General features: G+C 37.0%; 1 pseudogene; it reads left to right on the top strand.

The window, feature by feature from the left end:
- The first annotated feature begins 818 nt into the window (after positions 1 to 818).
- On the top strand, positions 819 to 14,210 carry LOC132174340 (factor of DNA methylation 4-like; annotated as a pseudogene).
- The last annotated feature ends 156 nt before the right edge of the window (positions 14,211 to 14,366 follow it).

The following is a 14,366-nucleotide window of genomic DNA, read 5'->3' as shown; positions in this document are numbered from 1 at the left end:
AGAACACTGTTTGCAATCTCTCGGGAAACAGAATTCAATAACCATGATAAAACCATGTTATTACAGCGCACCCAAGAACGCAGGTTAGGATCACCTACAGGTGGTTTGGGAAGACTTCTTTCCAGAAAACTAAACTTGTTCTTGGCCACCAGCGCCATATCAATTGATCGTTTCCATATGACAAAGTTGTCACAATCAAATGTTGAGAAACGAGAATAGTTCCAGGACTGTCTACATGGTGAAGAAAGTATGGACTTTCTATAGAATTCTCAGGAGTGGCTGCAGAGGATGCAGAAACCAAAAGATCATCGGCCATTGTAGGAGATTATTTGAGAAAATTTTTTTTTGGAAAGGATGTAAACAGGAAAAGCTTTGAAGGAAGTTTAATGGCGGAAGGATGAAAAATAGGGAAAGGCAAGGAACTCTTACTCAACCCAAATGGGTCTTGGGCCTAACTCAACCCAAAAGCTAGCTCAAGAGTTGAGGTTTCCCCTCACCTTATAAATGGCCTATCTCCTTAATACCCAAGCAATATGGGACTTCCAACACGCCTCCTCACGTGTGGCGGGAGGACATCCAAGCCAACTCATGCGACAATAGGTGACAGTGGGCCACAACCAATTGGGCTAGGCACGTGTGGCGGGAGGAAATCCAAGCCAACACGTGCAACAATGGGAGATGGTGGGCCACATCCAATTGAACCTGGCTCTGATACCATATTACAAATGGGTCTTGAGCTTAACTCAACCCCAAAGCTAGCTCAAGAGTTGACGTTTCCCCTCACCTTATAAATAGCTCATCTCCTTAATACCTAAGCAATGTGGGACTTCCAACACCGTTCAAAAGAAAAGGTTAGTGAGGTTGAGTTAGGGGACTATGAGTATAGATAATATAATGAGTTGAAGAAAGGCAGCCATAGGGTTAACATTTCTAATTTAGAATATAGATGTCCATACTGCCCTGGGAAGAGAAATCCAGATTACCTCTTTAAGGAGCTCTTGAACATACGTCTAGTGTTGGTAGTTCAAAGAGTAGGAGTGTAAAAGAGAAAGCGAGGCATTTATCGTTGGAGAGGTACATGAGGAGGTATCTTGATGTAAGGGATCATTCAGAACCTTCACTTGCCAAAAAAAAAGGGATCATGCAGAACCTTCCGCTCAAGCTGAATGTACCATGCCTGATGGTGATTAGGAGTTTGTGTATCCATGGAAGGGCATCATTGCAAATATTAAAACTAAACGGAAAGATGGGAAACATGTTGCTGAAAGTGGTACAAAACTTAGGGAAGAGTTGTCAAGGAATGGGTTTAATCCTGTGAAGGTTCATCCCCTATGGAATCGTGGGGGTCATTCAGGTTTAGCATCTGTAGATTTTAAAAGTGATTGGGCTGGTTTCAACAGTGCTATGTTGTTTGAGAAGAGTTTTAAAGTTCATCACTGTGGGAAGATGGAGTACTATGTAGCTAAAAATCGAGGAGATAAGTTGACTACGAATCTGGAGGCCCTATTGGTGTTTATCTCAGGAAGAATACGGATTTGAAAACTATTTATGGGAAAGAAAGAGAAGATCAAAGGAAGGCGTCAAAGCTAGTATTAAATTTAACCAATACCTTGGAGACGAAGAGCATGTCCCTGAAACAAATTTAGAACAAATATCATGAGATCAGTGCATCTCTAGATAAGGTAATGGAGGAAAAGGAGGACATTCTTAAGAAGTACAATGAAGGTATGCTTAGATTTTCTCATTTCTAGTGACGTGAATTTACTTTGATTTGTATGGTTTTCTTTACCATGCTTTGCAACAGCTTAGATTATGTTTCAATTTATGTTGCAAGAAATGAGAGAGGTGCAACAGAGGACAAATAATCGTCTTGAGAAGATCTACTCAAAGCATGAGAAGGCCACACTGCATTTGAAATCTCAGAAGCAAGAACTTGAGCAGCGTGAGAAGCAATTGCAACAATGTGAGGCTCAGAATGAGACTGAGAGAAGGAAGCTTCGTGATGAGAAAATAATGGTATTTAAATTTTTTCATATTAAGATTGTCAATTCTTAATAGATCAGCAATTTTGCCATGAAAATTTATTTTGTTATGAAAATGTAACTTGAAATAGATCGGTTCTGTTTATGGAACTCAGAATGCAGCATTGACACCCTCAGCCAGCCTATATTCATTTTTCATTTCATGGTAAAATGTTTGTGCAGGTAGCAGTGAATAGCACGTATTGGAATATTAGATGTAAAAAACTAAGAATTTTGTACCTATGAAGTTTTTTTCTCTGTCCTTCTCCTTTGATTAATAGCCCAATTTTTTCACCCCTGTATTCCTTTTCTAATAGCCATAAATATACAACAGTAATGTTTTACTTTGGTGGTTTAATGCCTTGTCAGTGTGATTTTTATTACCAGAACCGTGACTAGTCTGCATTCTCCTACGAGAATTCAAGAAACTTTTATGAAATGTGCTAACCTTTTTTTTTTTTCTTTTTTTTTTTTTAGAATGAGAGGGCTACCCAAGAGGAAAAGAAGGCTGATGAAAAAGTGTTGAGGCTGGCAGAGGAGCAAAATGTATATTTTGCATTCTATTTCCTGAATTGGATCTTTGAAAAAAATGATATAATATATAAAATCTAGAATTTTCATTATTTCGCTTGTCTTTGATTGGCAATGGCAGAGAGAAAAGGAGAAACTTCATCAAAAAATCATTGAACTAGAAAAGAAGCTTGATGCCAAACAAGCATAGGAGTTGGAGATAGAGCGTTTGAGAGGGGCTTTACAAGTAATGAAGCACATGGGTGAGGATGGGGATATGGAAGCAAAAAAAAAGATGGATGCAATTGTTGAAGAATTGAAGGAGAAGGAAGAAGAATCGGGTTTTGTGGAAGCACTAAACCAAGCTCTCATTTTCATGGAACGCAAAACTAATGATGAACTGCAGGATGCTCGTAAAGAGTTAATCACCGTATGTCACCCTCCCCTGTGTTTTTTTATTTAAAGAAAAAAACTGTTATATAAAGTTTTTATTTCAATGGATTTGTTTGGTTGTGGATTATCATGGCCTTTTTAGGGCGTGGTATGTCTTTTGGCAATGCTTCATAATTTGAGGATCTGAGATGGCCCATATTAACATCTAAACTGCCTTGCGAGATATGTGCTTCACAGGGATTGATAAATTGGATAGCCCGTGGAAATATTGACATCAAGAGAATGGGAGAGCTTGAAGCTAAGCGATTCCTCAATGCAACCAAGAGAAAATTTTCTATCGAAGAAGCAGATAAGAAAGGAGTGAAGTTGTGTTCACTATGGGAGTGTAACAGGAAAGTTACTGCCAAACCAGATTTATAAAGGAAAATGAAAGAGAAAGATAGAAAGTAAGAGACTTTGAGAGTGAAATGGATGACTTCTTCTTATTGAACAACTTGGCTAAGTCGAGATGGCTAATCTCCATACAATGCTTGTACACTTCTCAAAAGATACCCCTTCTTGTACTTAACCAGCTTTATATAAGCTTAACAATTAAGGCAATTAGGCTTACAACTGTTTACAACTAACTATAACAACTCTTACAACTAACTACCATCAACTACTATAACAACTTCCATTATACACGTGCTGCAATGCCTCCTAACAGAATTAACTGTCAGGCTCATGCTTCCTTTCCCTCCAGCTTCTCAACTCTTCTGCAGCAGCTTCTCATTCCTTCACGTGACATAGCCTTCCTCTCTAAAACACCTTGCCCACAAGGTGTGGATAAGCATGCTGTAAAGCAAACAAGTCCTCCCAAGAAGCATCATCAACAGTTTGACCAACCTACTGAACCAGAATTTCAGTAATTGCACGATTACCTTGCTTCTTACACCTTCTAGCCAAAATTTTCAAGGGTTCTGGTTGAAGGACCCCATGCACATCCACTGGAGGTAGTTTAGGAATAAGAAAATTCTTGCTACCCAACTTCAACTTCAACTTCAACTGAGATACATGAAAAACTGGATGAATTCGAGCTGCCATTGGAAGATCTAACTCATAGGCTACCTTCCCCACCCTACGAATGATTTGAAATGGGCCATAAAACCTAGGGGATAACTTCAAAGATCTTCTAGTAACCACATATTATTGTCTATAGGGCTGCAGCCTTAGATAAACCATCTGCTCTACCTCAAATTCTCTCTCTGATCTCCTCAAATCAGCATACCTTTTCATCCTCTTCTGAGCTTGCTGCAGATTGCTCCTTAACAAAGACAGAATTTGTTCTCTGGATCGAAGAACTTCATCTACAGCCTCTAACTTTGTAGTCCCTGGAATGTAGGTGAGTAACCGTGGAAGGGGAATTCCATAAACAGCTTCAAAAGGTGTCATCTTAGTAGAAGCATGCCAAGTAGTATTATACCAATACTCTGCCCATGGCGGCCAAGACAACCATTTCTTAGGCCTCTCTTGCATAAAACACCTTAAATAAGTCTCCACACACTTATTAACAATCTCAGTTTGGCCATCAGTTTGAGGATGATAACTAGTACTAAACTTCAAAGTAGTACCTTGCAGCTTGAATAACTCCCTCCAAAAGACACTAGTGAAAATAGGGTCTCGATCTGAAACAATGGAAGTAGGCATTCAATGTAATCTGATGATCTCTTGAACAAACGCTTGAGCTATTTTAATAGCTGTATAGGGATGGGAAAGAGCAATAAAATGGTCATACTTAGACAATCTGTCTACCACCACTAGGACCATTGATTTCCCTTGAGAAATTGGTAGTCCTTCCACAAAATCCATAGGCACATCAGTCCACACTCTGCTAGGAATGGGAAGAGGCTGCAACAAGCTAGCAGGAGACATATTCTCATACTTAGATTGCTGACAAACTTCACACTCTCTAATAAACTTCTTGAGATCAGTAGTCATCCCTATCCAATAAAAATCCCTCTTGGCTCTTTGCAATGTTTTTCCAAACCCTGAATGGCCTGCAATCGGGTCACTATGCACAAAATGTAAAACTTGTGCTCTTATGGCTTGAGAACTCCCAATGTAAATCCTCATCTTATAAAACAGCAAATTATCCCTAAGGAGAAACATTTTTGATAACTCACATTTCCCCCATTGCTCCATTAAAGCCTTCAGCTGCACATCAATTTCATACTCAGCCCTTAAATTATTTATCCAACTAACAGTAGGTATGGGTAGAAAAGATAATGTTAGCTAAGGTTCCCAATCATCCCTTCTTGATAGGCATCTACCATCCTATTCTCCACTCCCTTCTTGTACTCCACTGTAAAGTCATAACCAATCAACTTAGAGCATGTTTGGGTCTGCGGTTGCAGACCCAAAAAGCGCTTTTAAGGCAAGAGAAGTCCATTTGAGAAAAAATAGAGTCGTTTGGGTCAAATATTGTCATAGCGCTTTTGAGGTTTTAAACGTTCAAAACCACGTTTGAGCCAAAGCTGGAAAATGAGGCTTCTCCTCAAACGGCCTTCTCGAAGAAAGGGGCGCCGCAGTTTTAATGTAATGAAATATATGAACGGACAGAAATACACACACCAATTTCAACAAATGACAACCATACCCATACATAAACATCTCATCCCAAGCGGTTGGATCTGCTCCAAAGCGAGGGAGATCCAATTTGAGGTTTTTGCTTGGTATGTAAAATCTGGGTTTGAGGTCCTTTCATATAGAGATCTGAAGTCTTCAAGATGTAAGAGAGAGACCTCAGAAATGAGAATTAGAAAAAATAGAGAAAAAAATATAGCCGAAGATGGCATGTTAGGGAGACCTGCAGAAAAGAGACTTAAAGAAAAAATAGAGAGAAAAATGCAGCCGAAAATGGCATGTGAGGAAGACCTGCAGATGGCGTGTGAGGGGGAAAAATATAGATGAAGATGGCATATAAGGGGGTGTTTCCCCACTGCAGCAGGCGTGCTGTTACCTACAGGAGCATGTTCAGGCCTACACATGCCATGTGCAGTGTGCAGCAGGCGTGAATAGATTTATTTAATTCTTTTATTTATTTATTTACTTTTTTTTTTTTTTTTGTATTTTTTATGTTTATATCAAGGAGCATCACGTGGGTTCTGCCAAAGCTCACACACTACAACAAAGACAAATACCCGCAATCTCTCCTCCCAATGGAACACTCATCCCAAAAATTTCAACACATCACTTCTCTCTTTCTCTCTCTCTCTCTCTCGTTACAGACCAACAAAAGGGTTATGGTTTCATGAAAAATAAAGGAATTAATTTTAATCACTTAACATTCTACAGGTTATTAATTTTCATTCTGTTTACATATTTATTTTGTATTATTTATTTACTTCTTTTTTGATGAAGAGAAAAATAAAAGTGATGTTTTGAGGGATCATATATTCTTATTTTAATGATGTAAACGTGTTTATTATTTTCAATAACATTAAATGTCCTTTATGGTCATTTTTGCAACCAAAAGCACTTTCTTAGTTTTTGTTATCAAACATCAATAACTTCTCAAAAAGCACTTTAGACATGTAGTTACCAAACATGTAACAACTTTTCAATATAAGCGCTTTTGACAAAAGCTCACAGTCAAAAGCTCTACATCCAAAAGCTCTATTTTCCACCGCAATACCAAACATGCTCTTAGTGATCAATTTTTGCTGAAAAGGGATGCCCACCTTTTGTTCTAAAAGAAACTTCAGACTTTGATGCTTTGTTCTAACAATGAATGGTCTCCCAAGTAAATAAGGCCTCCATTTTTGAATAGCTGTCACTAAAGCGAACAATTCCTTTTCATTATTGGACACATGGACAGCTTTCCCTTTCAAGGCTTTACTCAAGAATCCAATTGGCCTGTTGGATTGCATTAAAACTACCCCAATGCCCATGCCACTAGCATCACATTTAATCACAAAAAGTTATGAAAAGTTAGGAAGTGCTAGAACTGGAGCTGCTGTCATGGCAGCCTTGAGTTTGTTAAATGCCTTAACAGCTAATTCCTTCCAAGAAAAAGCATTTTTCTTCAACATAGCTGTCAAATGGCCTACAATAGATCCATACCCTTTAATAAATTTTCTATAGTAACCAGTGAGTCCCAAAAATCATCTCAAAGACTTAAGAGTTTTAGGAAAGGGCCACTCCAACATAGCTTTAATCTTCTCATGGTCAGCCTTAACTCTTGAAGCAGAAATTACATGACCAAGATACTCAATTTCCTCACAACCAAACTTACACTTGGACGTTCTAGCATATAATTGATTCTTCCTTAACAAATCCAAAGTGATTCTTAAGTGTTGCTTATGAGTTTCCAAATCCTTACTAAAAACCAAAATATCATAAAAAAAAATTAAAAAAAAAAAAAAAAACTAAGATGAATTTTATGAGAAAATGTTTAAAAACTTGATTCATAAGGATTTGAAAAGTAGAGGGAGCATTAGTAAGGCCAAAGGGCATTACCAAAAACTCATAGTGACCCTCATGAGTGCGGAATGCAGTCTTATGAATATCCTTCTCAATCACCCTAATCCGATGATAACCAGATTTCAAATCCAATTTAGAAAACCATTTAGCTCCCCACAATTCATCTACAACTGGTATAGGAAATTTGTCCTTGATAGTTACCTGATTCAAGGCTCTATAATCCATACATATCCTCCAGCTGCCATCTGCCTTCCTCACAAGTAACACTAGAGAAGAGAAAGAGCTCTGACTGCATCTAATCACTCCAGATTGCAGCAACTCCTTCATAATCTTCTCTATCTCCTTCTTTTTATAAAAAGGGTATTGGTAAGGCCTCACTGAAACAGGCTGTGCACCCTCCTTCAAATGAATTGCATGATCATGAGATCTTTTAGGAGGCAATTCCTTAGGATCTGCAAAAATGTTTGCAAATTCTTCCAATAACTGAGCCATAGGACCAACTTCCTTGTTCTGATTCTTCCTAGAGTCATTCATCTGCTTCTGTTTAATCTCATCACCTAGAAGCTGCAACAAGACACCCTTGTTCTCACTCCTATTTAGTTTAAAAGATTCATCATCTTCTAACCTAAAATTCAGATTAGCAGCCAACCCTTCCAACAAACAAGTTCTTTCCTCATACACAAATTGCATAGTAAGATTAAGAAAATCTCACAATATAGGCCCTAAAGTCCTCAACCACTGAATACCAAGTACCATATCACAACAAGCCAGAGGTAAAATATAAAGATCAATAACAAAAGTATAACCTTGCAGCTTAACCTTTGTGTTCTTACATTTACCAGGACTCGCAATCTCATCTCCATTAGCTACCTTCACTTTGATAGATTCATTAACCACAGGCTGAATTCCTATTCCTTTAACTTTTTCTTGATCAAAAAAGTTATGTATGCTTCTAGAATCAAGCAAAATTATTACTTTATGATTCTTTATCATACCTACAATCCTCATGGTCTTAGGAGTAGGATTCCCAATAATGGGCATGCAAAGAAATTTTAGGAAATTCTTCTAAAAAAAAATCACCTGGGTTTGGTTCCTCTTCCCCCTCTTGCAGCTTCTCCACCTTCTTTTCAACCTCCTCAATCAAGAATAATCTTGGTGAAGCACACACATGGCCACGGCTCCACTTAGCATCACAGGTGCAACATAACCCTTTTTTCCTCCATTCCATCATTTCAACATTAGAAATTTTTTGCACTGGTAACACTGCCTTACTGTAAACAGGAGGATTAGTCTTAATCTAATTATTACCATTAGCAACATTCTCCACATTCTTTTGCTGAGCAATGAGATTGACTTTTCCCCTCAACAAACCAGTAGTCTTATTCTCACCCCCAAAATTCATGGCAGTAATATTATAAGGAAGTACATTCCATTGGGGTTTAGTGCTCTTCCTAAAATTGAACATATAATCCTCTTGCATTTTGGCTAAAGAATAAGCATCCACCAAAGTCTTAGGTTTGACCATCTTTACTGCCAATCTAATTTCATCTTTTAACACCCCCCCCCCCCCCCCCCCCCATAAAGCAACTCAGTTTATGTGTTTTAGGCATATCAACCACCCTATTGGCTAACACTTCAAACTGCTTTTTATATTCTTCCAAAAATCCTCCTTGCTTCAACTTAGACAAAGTTTCCATTGGATCATCATAAGACCCTATACCAAATCTAGTTTGTAATGCTTGAGCAAATTCATTCCAAGTAGAAAAAGAATGCGACTTATGTAATTCTTGAAACCAAATTAAAGATGTACCTTCCATATGAAAAGAAGAAATCTTCAACTTTTAAGTTTCTGGTGTAGAATAGTGATCAAAGAACTGTTCAGCCTTGTAACACCAATTCAATGGATCCTCCCCATTGAATTTTGGAAACTCCAACCGAATGGACTTAGTGTAGAATCCATCTCCTGCATGAAATTCTACACTATCTCCTGCATGAAATCCTCCACCATCTCCTGCATACCTTCCTCCTTTTGAAGTTGAACCAAAATTGGCCTCCATGGAATTAAAAGATACATTTTTATCTTTCTATTCTGTTCCCTTCTGCAATTCTTTAATGGAACTCAACAATTGATCCAACCTCTCATCCAACTTCACCTCCAAACGATCCTGCCTTGCACTTATGAAAGCAAACTGATCATCCTGCTTCTTCTCAAAACTATCTTGTCTTACATTCCTCCCTTCAAAATCATCCTTCAACTGCTTAAACTCCTTCCTAAACTGCACCAAATCAGAATTTTGCCCCATTGACCTAGTTTCCATGAAAAGAAAACAAATGGCTCTTGATACCACTTGTAACTAGGGGTGTCAACCCGGTCCGGTTTTCCGGTTTTTGGCCAAAATCGGGACCAAAACCGGGGTACCCCGGTTTTTGGATTTGGGAAACCGGAACGGGGAACCGGGTCCCGGTTAACTGGGGTCCCGGTTACCGGCCGGTTTTGGTTTTTACCCTGTCCGGTAACCCCTTTTTTTTTAAAAAAAAAAAATAGTTTTTTTTTTTTGAAACCTCACTAAAAAAAAAAAAAAAAGAAAAAAAAAAAAGAAGGAAAATAGAAATGATGAGAAGACACAAATAACCCTTTTAATTTAACTATGACAAAGAAAGAATAAGGCCTAACCGTAAATCTACACAATCATACAAAAAGTAAGTGAGATGAAATACCTAAAAACCCGGTCAAACTAATTTAAATTATTTCCTTACTTTTGAGTATTAAAAGACAAAATAACCCCAAATCAAATTCATTATTTCCTTACTAATTAAACTGGGTGAGCTTAATCCCAAAGGGCAAAATAATAATTTGGTGCCATCAAAGAAAAATCACTATTATAGAGGCATTGGTATCATAGCCATGTGTAGATCTATTCATCTTGATGTCTATTCATATATTTGTTAACTCCAGAAAACAGAATTGTAAAACAAGTATATTTTCAGATGTTATCTTTAGCAAAATCTTTGAGTTCTATGGGATGTACGCTTTGTGTCGTCAATGTGCCGTCAGCGCAGTTAGGCCGAGTAGGCTTGTAAGTCGGGAGGACACACAAATAGCTATTCTAGAACACTTAAAAACCCGATAAAGAGAAGCATTTGGAAGTAGAAAGTCTTCAATTTTGTTGTCTTGTCCTTAACAAATATTTTGAAGTATGTCTAGATTGTTTAGATCCACATCTTCTATGAGCTCTAGATCTAGTTTACCTTCTTTACCTGATATAATTAATGAAGAAGAATATAACATTCCTGAAGCAAATACAAATTTACATGATTGGAACATACCCAAGGTCCCAACCAAAGAAATTTATAAATCAAGTTTTTCACCCTTGTCTTTTAGCAATGATTACAGCGTAAAAACAGTTGAACAAGTTTATGCTTTAAATAAACATCATGATACATGTCAATTACTTTCCAAAGAAGTAATTAAAAAACTTAGAGAAAAGAAAATGAATTTCCTTTATGTAGGATTAATCCAAGTTGCGGTAAAACCCCTAGTCCGTCTAGGAATTAATGCCTCTGTACTTTTGTGTTTAAGAGATGCAAGACATAAAGATTACAGCACTAGCATGTTAGGAGTCGTTGAATCTAGTCTACATAAAGGACCAATTCATTTCAACTGTTTCCCTGACTTCACTTTAAGTTTAAGTGACCCACAGATCTTAAAAGCTTTAACTTTGAACTTAAAAATAGCAGGTTATGTTAGAAGGAAGCCAACCTTTAGCATTAATTTACAGATTTTACTATAATCAATGAAAACAAATCTTAATGTGCATGCTCTTGTTAAAAGTTCCAAAGATAAAACTTTACTTATACAGACACACTCTTGTGATGTAAATGTTAGAGTACCAAAATTAGTAGTTTGATCTGAAGTAGAACTTCCATCAGAATGGTTATTAGAAAATGAAAACATTCCAACAAAAACAGAAAATACAGCATTCGATCTAAATTGTTTACAACAATACTTAGATGGCACTGTTAGGTTAAGTTTTGATAGACCAAGAATCAGCAAACCACCCTTCATGATAAAAGAAACAGCTTTCCAGGATACACCAACAAGCCATAGAAATTCACAAGATACAAGCCGTAGAAATTCCGCCTCTTCCTTCGTTAAAATTGAACCCTTAAGAAGAGATAAAAATTTAAAGTTAAAAGGTAAGCAGGCCACCCTCCAAAAGAACCGATCTTTGTAAACTTTAAAGGATCAAAAATTTTAGCCTCCCCTTTTAAAACTTCCAAAGATGACGAAAACATAAAAAAGCTAATGGAACAAAACAATTACACAAACCAAAGCCTCATAACCATAGGAAAACAATTAGACCGAATAGAAAACAGAATTACACCCCCAATTAAAACTCAAACTGAAAAGAAAAAACCCCATTACAAACAACCCCTCTTAAAAATTTCACAACCCAAAATGTTATACTTAAAGGATAAAGGCGAAACCTGTCTTGAAAAGGTCAATAATATGCTAAAACAACTTGAAAATGTCAAGAATGACGGGCTAAAAACCCTTGAAAATGTTAAAACTGAAGCCTCCCCCTCTAAAACTGTCCAACTCATTAGAAAAGACAAACAAATAATTATATATGAAACAACAAGTGAAATACAAAGTTCAGAATCTAAACAAACTACAGATCAAGAAATACAACAAATTGAACAACAATTCAGTGAATTCCAAATTAATAGAATGATTAGACCAACGCGTAACGCCCTCACTTGGTACACTAGACCTACACCACCAGATATTCAATATGAAGAACGAAATGTTTTTAACCAATTCTCAGTCTCTACTGACAAGATTTATGAATGGAATATTGATGGTTTGTCTGAACAAGAAATTTTAAATAAATTACAGCACATGTCAATGGTTACTAATAATTACCTTACAAATTCATAAAAAACTAATGCAGAAATTGCAGCAATCACAGTCCCAAAATATAGCAATCACTGTTTCAAAATACAGCAAACATTGTTCCCAAATACAGCACTGTTCATGTCACTGTTCTGGCGGTCATTACTGTTCATCATTGTTCATGTCGGCAGTTACTGTTCATAAGCACTATTCAGCACTATTCACCCGATAGATCACTATTCATCTACAATATTCAGCACTATTCATCTACAGTATTCAGCTTTTAATTTTTATTTAAGAACGCTTCAGCTCTTGTAAACGGGACTTCAGTTTTTCTGAACTTAATTCTCTTTTCTTTTTTCCCTCTCTGATCATCTGTGAAATCTCACAAAATGTATGTCAGAGTTTCATCTATGTACAACAGAATGTTTTGTTCAATGAAAGCTTCTTTAAGCTAATTTTACAGCATCATATTTTCGTAAGTCTTTATTTTCATTATGTATATTCTTGAATTTATGGTTCCAATTGAAGTATCTTCAACATTTCATATTCATATTCATGTTTATATCTTTGTGCATCCATCTAGATATGCTGTTCATATTCAACCGAGATTATATATATATATATATAATTATTATATATAAATGCACCTGATTCTGGTTTCCCGGTTTTTACCGGGTGCCCAAAACCGGGATTGGAACCGGGGTCCCCGGTTTTTGGTTTTTTTTGCAACCGGAACTGGAACTGGCTCCCCGGTTTCTCGGTTCTGGTTCTGGTTCTCTGGTAATTTTTGACACTCCTACTTGTAGCCGAAAAGTTACTGCCAAACTAGATTTATAAAGGAAAATGAAAGAGAAAGATAGAAAGTAAGAGACTTTGAGAGTGAAATGGACGACTTCTTCTTATTGAAAAACTTGGCCAATTCGAGATGGCTAATCTCTATACAATGCACTTCTCAAAAGATACCCCTTTTTGTACTTAACCAGCCTTATATAGGCTTAACAGTTAAGGCAATTAAGATTACAACTGTTTACAACTAACTATAACAACTCTTACAACTAACTACCATCAATTACTATTACAACTTCCATTATACACGTGCTGCAATGCCTCCTAACAGAATTAACTGTCATGCTCATACTTCCTTTCCCTCTAGCTTCTCAACTCTTCTGCAGTAGCTTCTCATTTCTTCACGTGACAGGGAGGACTATCTTAGGGATCCAAGTTGGCATCCCTTTTAAGATCATCTTGGGTAAAGAAGGGAATACTAAGGTATGCCTATATGTGATAAAGAAAGATTCATGCACATGCAACTTGCCTGCTTCAATTCTGGTCATCCTGATATAACCTTTTTCTTTCAAGGTTTCCTCTTCTTTAGCATGATAATGTAGTAACTAGGACCATGACTATGTGACATTTGTAGTAGGTAATGTACTAGATTGCTGACACCTCAAGCTGCTGATTTGTCTCTAGAGCTATTGAGTTGAGTGTCCATTTATTTGATGTGGGTGGTGGTAAGACTGTCCCCTTGGTGTAACTAAACTACGTTAAGAATGTCTCGGGCTCTCTTCGCCTGTGATTCTCTTCTAAGTTTCTTTTGATTTATTTCTTTTAGTGTTTCTCATCCATTTTCAGTCAAAGTATTTCATTCTCCATATAATTTCTTTAAATGGTTTGAATTGGATATGGCTGTACAGGAAATAATTGAAGAAGAAGATGAAAAATTGAAGAATTTGAAGACTGAGTTTGGTGATGACGTTTACGAGTCTGTGACAAAAGCCTTGAAGGAAATGAATGAATACAATCCAAGTGGTAGGTACATAGTACCAGAGCTATGGAGTATTGCATATGAAAGGAAGGCAACATTAACAGGAGTAGTAGAATACCTGGTGAAGAAGTGGAAAACATTTAGACGGAAGAAACGTTGAAGGTATCTACTTTTTAGTGTAAGAGTGGATAATATTTAACACGAATCATAAACAGGTTACAGCTTTCATGGTTTCTGCCTTGTTCTCTATCTCATGCATATCTATATGAGCAACTTTAGAGTTTCTCTTTTGGTGATTACTGTCTTTAGTAGAAAC

The sequence above is a fragment of the Corylus avellana genome, chromosome 3 (assembly GCF_965113065.1).
Source record: "Corylus avellana chromosome 3, dhCorAvel1.hap1.2, whole genome shotgun sequence".
Classification (NCBI taxonomy): Eukaryota; Viridiplantae; Streptophyta; class Magnoliopsida; order Fagales; family Betulaceae; genus Corylus; species Corylus avellana.
This window is presented reverse-complemented; position numbering and strand designations above follow the sequence as displayed.